At 41.6% G+C, this 15,153-nt stretch overlaps 1 long non-coding RNA gene across 2 annotated transcripts in view; it reads left to right on the forward strand.

Moving 5' to 3' along the window:
• LOC142748619 (uncharacterized) overlaps positions 1-13,006 on the forward strand; it is a 73,350-nt gene extending 60,344 nt beyond the window's left edge. For both annotated transcript variants that reach the window (XR_012882278.1, XR_012882277.1), the window contains exons 3-4: positions 12,005-12,094; positions 12,625-13,006. This is a non-coding gene — a long non-coding RNA (uncharacterized LOC142748619). The remainder of the gene's footprint in view (positions 1-12,004; positions 12,095-12,624) is intronic.
• Positions 13,007-15,153: the final 2,147 nt, after the last annotated feature.

Here is a 15,153-nt window from a genome sequence, read left to right on the forward strand (position 1 = left end):
TGAATGGCCACATTGAATTATATAGGTCCGTGTGACGGCTGTTGTTTCAATTACACGTATTGCACGTTCGTGTGAATTAGGCCTAAGGATCACACCGATTTGTGATCTTAATGTGTTTCAGTGGGCTGCCAGATCCGAGACATCGCAATGCAGAAATCACTCCCTAGCCTAAAGAGAATCAGTGCTGTGGAGCTTGTCAAGTGACAGTGATGACCCCCGAATGGGATTTTAGTGGGGGGCCTTCAGCAAGGTCTATTACACCCGCTAGGTTAGTGATATTAGGGCATCTAATAGAGTTGTCTATCTCTACGGCAGATCTTAACCCCTTGAGTACCCAACTCATTTTGGCCTTGAGGACCAGACCCATTTTTTCAAATCTGACATGTATCACTTTATGTGGTAATAACTCCGGAATGCTTTTACCTATCCAATTGATTCTGAGATTGTTTTCTCGTGACATATTGTACTTTAGTTTAGTGCAAAAATTTGGTCGATAAATTCATTGCTTATTTGTGAAAAACACCAACATTTAGCGAAAATATGAAGAAATTATGATTTTTCCAATTGTAAATGTATCTGCTTGTAAAACAGATGGTAATACCACACAAAATAGTTACCAATTAACATCTCCCATATGTCTACTTTATGTTTGCATCGTTTTTTGAACATCCTTTTATTTTTCTATGACCTCACAAGGCTTAGAACTTTAGCAGCAATTTCTCATATTTTTAAGAAAATTTCAAAAAGCTATTTTTTCAGGGACGAGTTCAGTTCTGAAGTGGTTTTGAGTGCCCTATATATTAGAAACCCCCATAAAACACCCCATTTTGAAAACTGCACCCCTCAAAGTATCCAAAACAGCATTCAGAAAGTGTTTCAACCCTTTAGGCGTTTTACAGGAATTGAAGGAAAGTAGAGCTGAAATTTTCAAATTTCATTTTTTTTTACAAAATTCATATGTAATACATTTTCTTCTGTACCACAGAAGGTTTTACCTGAGAAACGCAACTCAATATTTATTGCCCAGATTCTGCAGTTTTTAGAAATATCCCACATGTGGCCCTAGTGCGCTAATGGACTGAAACACAGGCCTCAGAAGCAAAGGAGCACCTAGTGGATTTTGGGGCCTCCTTTTTTCAGAATATATTTTAGGCACCATGTCCGGTTTGAAGAGGTCTTGTGGTGCCAAAACAGTGGAAACCCCCAAAAGTGACCCCCATTTTTTAAACTACACCCCTCAGGGAATTTATCTAGGGGTATAGTTAGCATTTTGACCCCACAGGTATTTTGCTATATTTTCTGGAGTTAGTCTGTGAAAATGAAAATCTACTTTTTTTCTGGAAAAACGTAAAAATTTCTAATTTTTACAAGAAATAAAGGAGAGAAAGCACCCCAACATTTGTAAAGCAATTTCTCGCGATTACAGAAATACCCCATATGTGGTAATAAACTGCTGTTTGGACCCACAGGAGGGCTCAGAAGGGAACAACCCCCATTTGGATTTTGGAGCTCTGATTTTACTGGAATGGTTTTCAGTGCCGTGTCACGTTTGCAACGCCCTGGAGGGACCTAAACAGTGGAATCCCCCCAAAAGTGACCCCATTTTGGAAACTATACCCCTCAAGGAATTTTTCTAGTGGTATAGTTAGCATTTTGACCCCACAGGTTTTTTGCTGAATTTATTGGAATTAGTCTGTGAAGATGAAAAGAGACTTTTTTTTGGAAAAAACACAGAATTTTCTAATTTTTATAAGGAATAAAGGAGAAAAAGCACCTCAACATTTGTAAAGCAATTTCTCCTGATTACGGTAATACCCCATATGTGGTAATAAACTGCTGTTTGGACCCACGGCAGGGCTCAGAAGGGACGGAGCACCATTTGGATTTTGCAGCTCAGATTTTGCTGAATTGGTTTCTGGGGGCCATGTCGCATTTGCAGAGTCCCTGAAGTACCAGTACAGTAGAAATTCCCCAGATGTGATCCCAATTTGGAGACTATACCCCTGAAAAAATTAAATTAGAGGTGTAGTGAGCATTTTGAGCCCTCAGGTGTTTTATAGATTTTATTAGAATTGGTCCGTGAAAATGAAAACATTTTTTTTTCCAATAACCTGTAGCTTTACCTCAGAATTTTTCATTTCCACAAGGAATACAGGAGAAAAGACACCCCAAAATGTGTTACACAATTTCTCCTGATTACGGAAATACCCCATATGTGGTTGTAAACGGCTATTTGGACATACGGCAAGGGTCTAAACGGAAAAAGTGCAATTTCGTTTTTGGAGTGGAGATTTTACAAAATTTGTTTTTGACGCCATGTTGCATTGCGCTGAGGTACCAGTACAGTGAAAACGCCCGAGAAGTGACCCCATTTAGGAAACTACACCCCTCAAGGAATTCATCTAGAAGTGTAGTGAGCATTTTGACCCCCAAAGGTTTTGCAGAAATTAGTGCACAGTGGATGTTGCAGATTGAAAATTGACATTTTCCACATATATGCTATTTCAGTGCCCAATGCGTTGGGCCCAGCTTGTACCACTTGAGACATACGCCCCATAAATTGTTAAGCGGTTCTCCAGCGTACGGTAATACCCCATATGTGGTCATAAACTGCTGTTTGGGCACACTGCCAGGCCCAGAAGGAGCGCCATTTGGCTTTTGGAGCGCAGATTTTGCTTGGTAGTAGTTTTGTTTAGTGTTTTACTGGTGTTTCAGTTTATAATGTGGGGGCATATGTAAGCTGGGCGGAGTGTATCAGGGTATATGTAAGCTGTGCGGAGTACATCAGAGTATATGTAAGCTGGGCGGAGTACATCAGGGTATATGTAAACTGTGCGGAGTACATCAGGGTATATGTAAGCTATGTGGAGTACATCAGGTTATATGTAAGCTGGGCGGAGTGCAATAGGTCATAATAGGATGATGTAATAACGGGGAGAATGAATAATAAAATTAATTATCCCTGGATAGTGACGTCGCTTTGAACCAATCCTTCATGCACAGGCTGGATTTTTGGGTGTAGGAGTCGCACTTCTAAAGGGTGTCTGTGGTGTTGTACAAAATATCCGCACTCCAGTATTGCCTAATCTTTGACTTCTTCACTAGCCCCATATGTAGCACAGACCCCAAAATGTCATAGTTTTCGCTGCATTTACAGGGTCTACCAATGGGGGCTGCAAATGATGATGTGGGGTTTTAGGTGAAGAACTGCTGCACATATAAGTTAGTCTGGGCCGTCGTTTTGCATTATTGCGTTCCAAGAGTCAGAACTTTTTATTTTTCCGTTGACGAGCTGTGTGAGTGCTTGATTTTCATGGAACGAGCTGTCGTTTTTATTAGTATCATTTTGGGGTACATGCGATAATTTGATCAGTTTTTAGGCCTCATTTACACGAACGTAATATACGCGCGTGCGACGCGCGTGGTTTGCACGCATGTCGTACGCACCTATATTAGTCAATGGGGCAGTTTAGACGATGCGTGAATTGCGCTCAGCGCGTGTGCGCAGAAAAAAACTCACGACATGTTCTATAATCGTGCGTTTTTCGCGCACTCACGCACCCATTGAAGTCAATGGGTGCGTGAAAACCACGCATGCCGCACGGAAGCACTTCCGTGCGAACTGCGTGATTCGCGCAAGAGCTGTCAAACTCCTGAATGTAAACAGAAAAGCACCACGTGCTTTTCTGTTTACAAACATCCAAACGGAGTGTCAAATTCGAGATGAGCGCACCGAACTTCACCGGGTTCGGCCAAACTCGTTTTGACCGAAACCGGTAAAAAATGTTCGGGTACGCGACGTCAGGAGACAGTCACTGTCCACGGTGCTGAAAGCGTTAAACTGGTTCAGCACCATGGACAGTGACTTCCGCTCCGAAAATCCATGAACCTGTAAAAAAAAAAAGACGTTCTGACTTACCGATAACTCCGGTCCGACCTCCCGGGATGACAGTTTAGTCCAAGTGACAGCTGCAGCCAATCACAGGCCAAGCACAGGCTGCAGCCAATCACAGGCTGCAGCGGTCTCATGGACTGCGGCGTCATCCTGGGAGGTGGGGCCGGATGACAAGAGAGGGACGCGTCACCAAGGCAACGGCCGGGAGCCCGGACTGGGGGAAGCAGGAAGTTCTTGGTAAGTATGAAAGTCTTTTTTTATTCACAGGTTGGTGTATATTGTGTTCGGCATTCACTGTCGAGGGTGCTGAAAGAGTTACTGCCGATCAGTTAGCTCTTTCAGCACCTTGGACAGTGACGGGCGTCGACTAGCCTCATCTCTATGATGGCGCATCATACACGGATGACACACGGAGCTGCCAAGTGCCTTTTGCGCGCGCAAAACGCAGCGTTTTTTGCGCGCGCAAAACGCACACGCTCGTGTAAATGAGGCCTTATTCCATTTTTTCTGAGGTGAGGAGACCAAATACCAGAAATTCTTTCACTATTTTTTTTATAATTTTTTACCGGCGTTCTCTGTGCAGTATAAACAACATGTTTACTTTATTCTGCAGTTCGATACGATTATGTCAATACCAAATTTATATAGTTTTTATATGTTTTACTACTTTTACAAAAAAAAAAACACTTTTTTCTAAATAAAATGTTTTAGTGTCACCATGTCCTGAGAGCCATAACTTTTTTATTTTTTTGTCGACGGAGCTTTGTGAGGGCTTGTTTTTTGCGTGACACACTGTAGTTTTTATTGGTACCATGTTTGGCTACGCGCGACTTTTTGATCACTTTTTATTCCATTTTTTTTGGAAACAACGTGACCAAAAAAGGAAATTCTGCCATTGTTTTTTATGGTATTTTTTTTACGGTGTTCACCGTGCGGGATAAATAATATGATATTTTTTTAGGTCAGGCCAATACGAACGTGGCGATACCTATTATGTCTAGTTTTTGTCTTTTTTTTTCATTTTTTTTCTAATTATAAAGGGCTTGATCAGGTAAACAAGGCGATTATTGTTTTTATTACGTAAAAATTTTATTTATTTATTTATCTAAAACTTTTTTTTAACTTTTTTTCACTTTTTATTTTACACATACTAGGGGACTGGGAGATCTGATCTTCTGATCCCCTGCACAATACACTGCACTACTTCTGTATGTACTGATGTAGTGCAGTGTATTGTAACTGTCACTTTACAACTGACAGTTGAGCCTATTACGTCCTGCCTTGGGCAGGACCTAATAGGCTCCCGTACCTGGCAACCAGGAAGCCGTTGCTAGGCTTCCTGGTTGCCATTGCAACCATCAGAACCCCGCGATTTTTCGCGGGGGGGGGGGGGCAATGGGGTGCAGAGGGAGCCCCCTCCCTCTGTATCAATCACTTAAATGCCGCTGTCGCTATTGACAGCGGCATTTAAGGGGTTAAACTACAGCGATCGGAGAGGACAGTGATCGCTGTAGTTGCAGTGGGATGTCGGCTGTATATTACAGCCGACATCCGATGAAGATGGAGCGAGCACAGCTCCTGTGCCCGCTTCATCCTCAGGGCGTTACTATACGCCCATTTTCGGGAAGGGGTTAATAAAAATAGTGTTGTTTTTTTTTACACCGCTTTTTTACACCGCTTTCTCTGATCTCACGTATCTCACAGAAGTGAGGAGATCAGAGAAAGTGACAGGAGCTTTCTCCTGCAGACGACGTCACAGACGGCTGTGATTGGTCAGTCTTCAGAGACTGACCAATCACAGCAATCGCCGGCATTGGGGACTGCTAATTGGTCCCCAGGCCGGTAGCAGAGACGGTTAGCTGTCAAAGACAGCTGCCGCCGCTGTTCTGTCACTATGTGATTTCACATAGTGACAGTTTATTCCTGCACCGTAATAGTACGGCGAAGGTACGCTGGAATAAGCGGCCAGCGACGTACTATTACGGCGAAGGTACGCAAGGGGTTAATTAATGATTTAGAAGTTACCAGCAATAATATTATGTTTTTTTGTAAATAAAACTGACATGAAAACAGCTTACTAAGATAAATATTGACCGTAATGAGTAAGGCAACACCTAACTGCATTAAAATTAAACCTTAATTATTTACTTCACATTACCTCATATCAGAAAAAGTTAGCAGTCACTGTTTCATTATTGGGCAATGTTCTATGGGACGGCAGAACTTGTTTACTGGGGGCTTATAAAGAAGTGACAGAAACATGTCTGTATATGATAGATGTAAGGCTCTGTTCACATTGCATGTTTTTGCTTTCTGCAGGTTTTTTCCATTGTTAATGGAGTGAAACCATGGTAAAATAATGAGGGATAGGACAAGCAGCAGTTTAAGTGTGTTTTTTGTGCCACATGTGAGGAACTGTATCACTGACATCCAACTCTTTTATTTGGGCTCTGTTTATATTGGGATTTTCTGCTTTCTGTTTTCCTGATCCCAATGGGAACCTGACAGACCCCATGATAGGTCAGTGAGACCCATCACTGTTATGACATGCCTCTGTTATGAACAAAAGCCATAAAGCTAGGCTAAACTGAACCTTAGAATGCAAAAACATAAAAGATCTTCAAAACGTAAAAACGTAATGAAATAAAAACATTTAATATTAACATTTAAAAAAAAGCTAAATAAACACAGACGTCTCAGGAATATAAACTCCCAAACAATTTTCTTTAGCTTTCATTCAGATACTAATATTAGAAATATCTTAATCACATGAACATTTTTATTTTCTGATTATATACTTATTTCTTTTCTTTATATGATTATGGAGGATTTGCTGGCACCTGGACATAATAAAACTAGTTTAGAAAGCAACTCATTGACTTCTATGGGAGGATGTAGTGAGCATGCTCTGTGATATGTACAAATATCACAGTGCAGGGAGGCGGGAGTAGGGGCTGAGACAACCCAATCACCTATTGTCAATGGTGTGATACTGTGTTATCTGCCTTCAGCTTTATAATAGTGGTATTACCCTTCATTGTAAGGCTGCTCTCTGATGATAATGAGATGACTGCTGCTAATGCCCCCGGTGTGCACAGCACAAGCTAAAACGTATTCGGTAGTGTCGGCATATTGTGAGCACTCTCTGGCTAGTGTAGAAACGGCAATATTTCAGGATTTTTTTATTTTTTGTTAAATAAAGATAATGACATTGAAAATGATAAAAGACATCACCAAAATATAAAACAATATATTTAGCACATAAACGTGACTTAATGGGTATTCCCATATTAAAAAGTAATGAGATATTGCTAGGATATGGCATGACTTTATGATCGGTAGGAGTTCGAATTTATGAGACCTTAACCGATCCTAACGATATGCCATCACATATTAAAGGCTATGTACACCTTTGAGGGCATGTTTTCTTGTTTGTTTTTTTTAATAGATTAGTCAGTGTGATTAGTGTAACATTGTTAATAGTTTTTATTAAAACTTTTGGAGATACAGCTGTATCGTTCGCTTTACACCCAATCCGTCAGTCTCGCAGACGTGACAGGTTCAGTGTCAGTGGGTCCTGTGTGTCTCTGACAGTTCATAACTTAAATGTGATCGATTACAGGTGGATCCTGCATGTCAGAGACACGCAGGACCCACCGAGACTGAACCCGTCAGGCCCGCAGGACTGACAGATTCCGTGTAATGCGAATAATACATCTGTATAGAGAGTACAGAACACTTGGATCTCCAAAAGTAAAATTTGTATTAACTATTTAGAAAGTTACACTAATCACGCTGACATATTTATTTAAAAAATAATAATAATTCCCTCAAAGGTGTACAAATCCTTTAAGATGGCAATACCAATAAAAACAATAGAAAAATAGATCCCCTTTTATAGGCTTAAATCCTAAAAATGCAAAGGGGCCCACTGGGGCTTATTGATGGCCCTTTACTTGGATTGGCCATCAATATTTTTTCTGTGGGTGTGAATGGATGGAGGAGCGCTACGGCCCATTCATTGCACTGATTGGAGGGGTGCCAGAAATCAGATCTCCACCGATCAAACATTGATAGACTACTTTAAGGATAGGTCATCAATGTTAGATTCCTGAAGATCCTCTTAATAACATCACTAGTCTTGTGTCTGCTCTCCATCCATCAGCTATGACTGTTCATTTTTGCACAACTGAAATGTCTATGGACAAGCAGGATTTTTAAGAACTTACACATTTTATGTCAGAGTCCCTGAAAAATTCTTCATTTTCTAGAAGCAAGGCAATTCTCAAGGAAATGTACAGTATGAATCATTACTAGTGTGACTGATCTTTATCTTGGTGTTTCCACTCTGTTTCTTGTTGTAATACTAACTATTTTTAGGCGTTTCCTACTGACATTAAAATCTATTGTTTCCTCTGGCCTGCCTATGTGAAGGCCACAGTGTAGAAACATTGTGAGGTCATGTCTCAGACTCATATATTCCAGGTTGATTCTCAACTAATATGTAAAATAATAGTATTCTAGTATATACTTTAGTATTTTGTTAAGACTGGGTTCACACGTTGCGGTAGTGTTCTTGGTTTCGAGGCACACTACCGCAACGTCTTTTTTCAACCGTACTATGTAACTGCAGCAGTTACAATTTGCGATTTTCGTTTCTTCTACTCCTTGGCATTTTTCTGTTTTGTTGTGGCGGCAGTTTTTTGCAAAAGTTAAAGGAGTTGTTCACTACTGGACAATATGATCGGTGAAGGTCCAACACCTGGACCCCGCACCGGATGGCTGCTCCGGTTGCCTGCGGGCACCGGATGCTATTGCACAGTATGCAAAGTACGGAGCCGGAAGCAGTTGGCTCCGTACATTGCATAGCGGTCGTGCTGCAGAACTTCAGCTCTGCTCCTATCCACTTGAAGTCGGACCCGCACCCATCATACACTGATGACCCATCCGGTGGATAGGTCATCAGTTGTCCGGTAGTGGACAGCCCCTTTAAAAAAAAGTGCAGCCATATTTGAATTAGCTTTTCGGAAACTGATGACCAACTATCATTTTATCAGCATGTTCTATTGATAAAATGATGGTTTACCATCAGCAGTAATGGCAAATTTCTTGGACATTTTATTTTCAGTAACATCTTCAGTCTATAGAACATAATAAACGTAATAATACTCTGTATGTATCCGATCAGCACACACTGTTATTTTTGCAGTTGGTGTTTAATTCTTAATTTGGTTGTAATATTCATTGTCTATAATAATATAATGATATAATTTTAGAATATTTACGTTTCTAGTTAGGATAGTACTCATGGGGGCATGTAAGGTCAAAACTGACCGCTAATTCTACAAAGACGTGTGCAAACCTTCAAGCGGAGCTTGTGAGTCATAGACCGCCAACTCCGTTCCAATGCTGAAATGCGGTCGTTTAAGGGATTCCATTTGAGGTGCAACATTGTGCCCCAGCTGGACATTACATCTTCTTTTTTTACTCTACTAAAGCTCTCCAACTCATTGGCACAGTGTTTTGTTCAGTGAAATAGACCAAGATCCAAGAAAGGAATTGAAAGTATTTACAGGGCTGGAATGAGTGTATTTGGCTGCAGGAGGGTGAAGGTGAGGGCTCACACTTCATATTGTACTCAGTAACAGCTCAATATTCTTGTCCTCTCTGCATGTGCTGGCTGCTAGGTTTACTGTCATAGAACAGCAGAACATCGGTACTGGCCAGGGTTGTACTTGTTCCTCGCAGACAAAGGTCAACTGAGGGAGAAAAATTAGATATTAAAAATAAGGACTAGTTATGGCACAATGGGGCTCCTGCTCTACAGCTAAGCAGCACAATGTGGTAATCAAACAGGAACTTATAGTTGTAAAACATAAAGCTGCCTCTTATACAGTTTACATATATAATTGAGTCTCATTTTTTGGCCTGATGAAGACACAGGTTCCGCGTTGAAATGCGTTGCCCTTCTTTGCAAAATAAATCCACCTATTCTTACTCCTTTGTGTAGCGCTTTCCTATATCCATTTTTAATATATATTTTTTTCTAAAAAATATATACTTTTTTAAATGGCTTTTCTCGTGGCACAATACAATTGATGCCGGCTTCTGGATATTGAAAGCTGCAACCTATTTTTACTACTGCCTACCTCCCTAAGTTGTACCTGCCAGTACAAACTTCTTTATGTGAGTGCTATAACTTACCACCACTACTAATTAACCTACCTATCAGGTTTATCTTGCACTATGTGGCGCTGTGTAAGTTTTTTCTTAACAGACACCGCATGGCTACTTAGGCTTTGTACAGTATATTATTTGAGTAGTGTATGGTAGTGGCGGCAGTGTATAGCAATGTTATTTAGGCAACTAATGAAAGTGTTATTTGGCCAATGTATGGCACTATATGTGGGCACCATACTGTATGGCGCTTACAATTAGGCACTGTATGGTATAATCATTTGTACAACATAAAAGGAGGGAGTAACATTAGTAGGTACTGCAAAGGGCCCCACCCAACATAAGGCCAGCTTTCATTTTCTGTATTTATCACATACTGAGTACAATAAGTCATTAAATATGTGTACATGGTGGATTTTCTGTGGTTCATTTTGAGGTAAGGAATTTGTATGCATTCTCTGTGCGTATGCGCTATAATACAAATCAACAATTTTTCATTTTTCTTTGGTGCACATGTATATTTGTATAAATACAGTATTGCTATGAATTGTTAATTAGTGACAGTTACTAATAAGTCATCTTCCAAAACATATATATATATATATATATATATATACATATATATATATATATATATATATATATATATATATATATATATATATATATATATATATATACATACATAGAGTACTGTGCAAAAGTTTTAGGCAGTTCTGGAAAACTGCTGCAAAGTGAGAATGCTTTCAAAAATAGAAGAAGATAAATCAAAATGAAATCGGTATTTGGTGTGACCTCCCTTTGCCTTCAAAACAACATCAATTCTTCTAGGTACACCAGCACAAAGTATTGGATTTTGTAGGATTATAGTCAGGTGTATGATTAACCAATTATACCAAACATGTGATAATGATCATAATTTTCATATGAAGGCTGATCATTCATTAACTAACAGAAACAGCTGTGTACGTTAAAACTGGGTGAGGAACAGCCAAACTATGCTACAAAAGTGAGGTTGTGGAAGACCGTTTCATGTCACATGTCCACCATGGCAAGACTGAGCACAGCAACAAGGCACATGGTACTTATTAGCAAGGTCTCGCCCAGGCAAAAATTTTAAAGCAGACTGGGGTTTCAACATGTGCTGTTCAAGCACTTTTGATGTAGCACAAATAAACGCAGTGGTTGGCCAAGGAAACTTAGTGCAGCAGATCAAAGATGCATCATGCTTACTTACCTTTGAAATTGGAAGATGTCCATTAGTGCCATTGAGTACACCCATCTACTGTGCGGAGAAATCTTGCCAGAAGTGGTCTTCATGGAAGAATATACCTATGACATGGAAACAAGGCCGCTTGGCCTCAACTATGCACGAAAACAGCAAGTGCTCAGGAATGATGAGTCAAAATGTGAAATATTTTGCTGTAACAGACTGCAGTTTGTTCGTCGAAGTGCTGGAGAGCGGTACAATAATGAGTGTCTGCAGGCAACCATGGAGCATAGGGGAGGTTCCCTGCAATCAGGGGCTGCATTTCTGCAAATGGATTTGGTCAGGATTAATGGTGCCCTCAATGATGAGAAATACATGCATCATGCAATACTATCATAGAGGTGATGAAAGGGCGAGCAGGTGCTTTAAATAATAATAGCCACTCCCACTAGTCCTGAGGGGAGTGGTGTGTGGTGCATGGGATGTGTAGTAAGAAATAATAAATGAATAGTGTGTGTGTGCAAGTGTAATACTATAAGTGAAATATAGGGGGCAGTAATGAGTGAAGTGCCTCAATAGAAATAAATGGATAATGGGGTGCAAGTGAGTGAAACATGGAGGGATAGTGTGTACGTCATGAGGCACAACGTGTATAGCCAGGTAGAAGCCTATTTGTGACGCCTTGATAATTCTGTTTGTTCATCAGGAACGTTCTGTTCCAGTTTAGGAGTTAGGGACTCGCAAGTCTGGGGATCCTTGTCGTGGATTGCGAGCTTGCGTCCTTTTGGCCAAAATGATTACCAATACCCCAGGTATTTTTCATTATTATGTATATTCGCTTCTCTTGGACACAGCCGGGTCTTTGATGCTGGGAGAGCATGGTGTGTTGTTGTTTGGCATAGCAAGCAGGGTAGCCCGCTCTATGAATTATCAAGGCGTCACAAATAGGCTTCTACCTGGCTATACACGTTGTGCCTCATGACGTACACACTATCCCTCCATGTTTCACTCACTTGCACCCCATTATCCATTTATTTCTATTGAGGCACTTCACTCATTACTGCCCCCTATATTTCACTTATAGTATTACACTTGCGCACACACACTATTCATTTATTATTTCTTACTACACATCCCATGCACCACACACCACTCCCCTCAGGACTAGTGGGAGTGGCTATTATTATTTAAAGCACCTGCTCGCCCTTTCATCAGCGTTTCTGACCTGGCTGTGTCCATTTGTAAGTATGGCCTTTTTCTGTGTTTTTGCATATGTCCCCTTGTTTTTATCGGTTCTGTACTATCATAGAGGTGTCTAATTGGCTCCAAACTTATTCTGCAGCAGGACAACGACCCCAAACATACAGCCAATGTCATTAAGAACTATCATAAGCGTAAAGAAGAACAAGGAGCCCTTGATGTGGTCCCCACAGAGCCCTGATTTCAACATCATTGAGTTTGTCTGGGACTACATGTAGAGACAGAAGAATTCGAGGAAGCGACATCAACAGAAGATCTGTGGTTAAATTTCCAAGATGTTTGGGATAATCTCCCTGCCGAGTTCCTTCAAAAACTGTGTGCAAGTGTACCTAAAAGAATTGATGCTGTTTTGAAGGCAAAGGGTGGTCACAGCAAATATTGATTTGATTTAGATCTCCCTTATGTTCATTCACTTTGCATTTTGTTAATTGATAAGGAAAACTATTAACACTCCTAATTTTGAAAGCATTCTTACTTTGCAGCATTTTTCCACAGCTGCCAAAAACTTTTGCACAGTACTGTATGTATGTATGTATGTATGTATATATCCAAAAGTAAATCTTGCAGCACTCCAATAGAAAATATGAAAAAATGTGGTTTATTTAAGCCAACATAGCAAAGTGCAAAGTTTCAGTCCAACATTAGGACCTTTTTCAAGCATGATAAAAAAGGTGCTAATGTTGGACTGAAACATTGCACTTTGCTATGTTGGCTTAAATAAACCAAATTTTTTCATGTTTTCTATTGGAGTGCTGCAAGATTAATTTTGGATATTAATATAATCTTTTGATCAGGACTACTTGCTGGGCACCCGTTTAAAAGGAATTCCTTACCTGCGTTTGAGTGCTGCTGCCTTTTTCCTGCAGGTGTATATATATATATATATATATATATATATATACAGTGGCGGATCATCATTCGGACGGTTGGGCGGTCGCCCGGGGCCCTAACCGCACGGGCCCCCTCATGCCCGGTGGCATCGCTAGCACCGGAGGGTGCCCTGGTGCTATCGACAGCCACATTCACTTGTATCTGCGTCCTCACCACTATACACAAGGGGGAGGCTGTGTAGCACTATATACAAGGATGTGCTATGTGGCACTATATACAAGGGAGGGAGGGCTCTGTGGCACTTTATACAAGGGGGGACAATGGCACTATATACAAGGAAGGGCTGTCTGGCACTTTATACTAGGGGGCTGTGTGGCACTATATACAAGGGAGGGGGGATGTGTGGCACCATATACAAGGGACGGAAAGCTGTTTGGCACTTTATACAAGAAAGGGGGGCTGTGTGGCACTATATACAAGAAAGGGGGGCTGTGTGGCACTAAAAGGGAGGGAGGGCTGTGTGGCACTATATACAAGGGAAGGGGGCTGTGTGAGACTACAAGGGAGGGGGGCTGTGTGGCACTATATACAATGGATGGGGCTTTGTGGCAGTATATGCAAGGGAGGGAGGGCTGTGTGGCACTATATACAAGGGAGGGGGATGTGTGGTACTATATACAAGGGAGGGAGGGCTGTGTGGCACTATATACAAGGGAGGGGGCTGTGTGGCACTATATACAAGGAAGGGGGCTGTGTGGCACTATATTCAAGGGGGGCTGTGTGGCACTGTATACAAGGGTGGCTGTGTTGCACTATATACAAGTGGGGCTGTGGGAATATATGCAAGGGCGTAGCTGTGGCACTATTTACAAGGGGGGCTGTGTTGCACTCTACTAAGAAGGGCTGTGTGGCACCATCTATTAGGGGGCTGTATGACACTTTACAAGGGGTAAGGCTGTGGCACTATCTACAGGGGTCTGTGTGTGGTGCTATCTTCAGGGGTGTGTGTGGTGCTATCTACTAAGGGAGGGCTGTGTGGCACTATATACAAGAGGGGCTGTGTGGCACTATATACAAGGGGGGCTGTGTAGCACTATATACAAGGGTGGCTGTGTTGCACTATATACAAGTGGGGCTGTGTGGGAATATATGCAAGGGCGTAGCTGTGGCACTATTTACAAGAGGGGCTGTGTTGTACTCTACTAAGAAGGGCTGTGTGGCACTATCTATTAGGGGGCTGTATGACACTTTACAAGGGGGAAGGCTGTGGCACTATCTACAGGGGTCTGTGTGTGGTGCTATCTTCAGGGGTGTGTGTGGTGCTATCTACTAAGGGAGGGCTGTGTGGCACTATATACAAGAGGGGCTGTGTGGCACTATATACAAGGGGGGCTGTGTGGCACTATATACAAGAGGGGGCTGTGTGGCATTATCTACTAGGGGGGCTGTGTGTGGTGCTACCTACAGGAGGCACAAAGGGGGCATTATTACTGTGGGGGCACAAAATGGGCACAGTTACTGATGGGGCACTTTTATTGTGTCGAGCACTAAGTGATAATTATTACCATCTGGGGCACTGTCGATTATGAGTTTGTTTAGAGGATGGGGTATAGGTGGGGAGGGTTCTGGAAAAGCGAGAAATCAAGATGTCTGTGTGTCAAATTCTGCAGAGACGAGTCGTGGCTGGAATAAGTCGTCACAGTGGCCTGGGCCGGATGGAGAAAAAAAGGGAAAGTGAACGACTCTAATCAGAGAAGACATCACCGGTGAGTCACTGGAT

This window comes from Rhinoderma darwinii, chromosome 3 (assembly GCF_050947455.1).
Source record: "Rhinoderma darwinii isolate aRhiDar2 chromosome 3, aRhiDar2.hap1, whole genome shotgun sequence".
Lineage (NCBI taxonomy): Eukaryota > Metazoa > Chordata > Amphibia > Anura > Rhinodermatidae > Rhinoderma > Rhinoderma darwinii.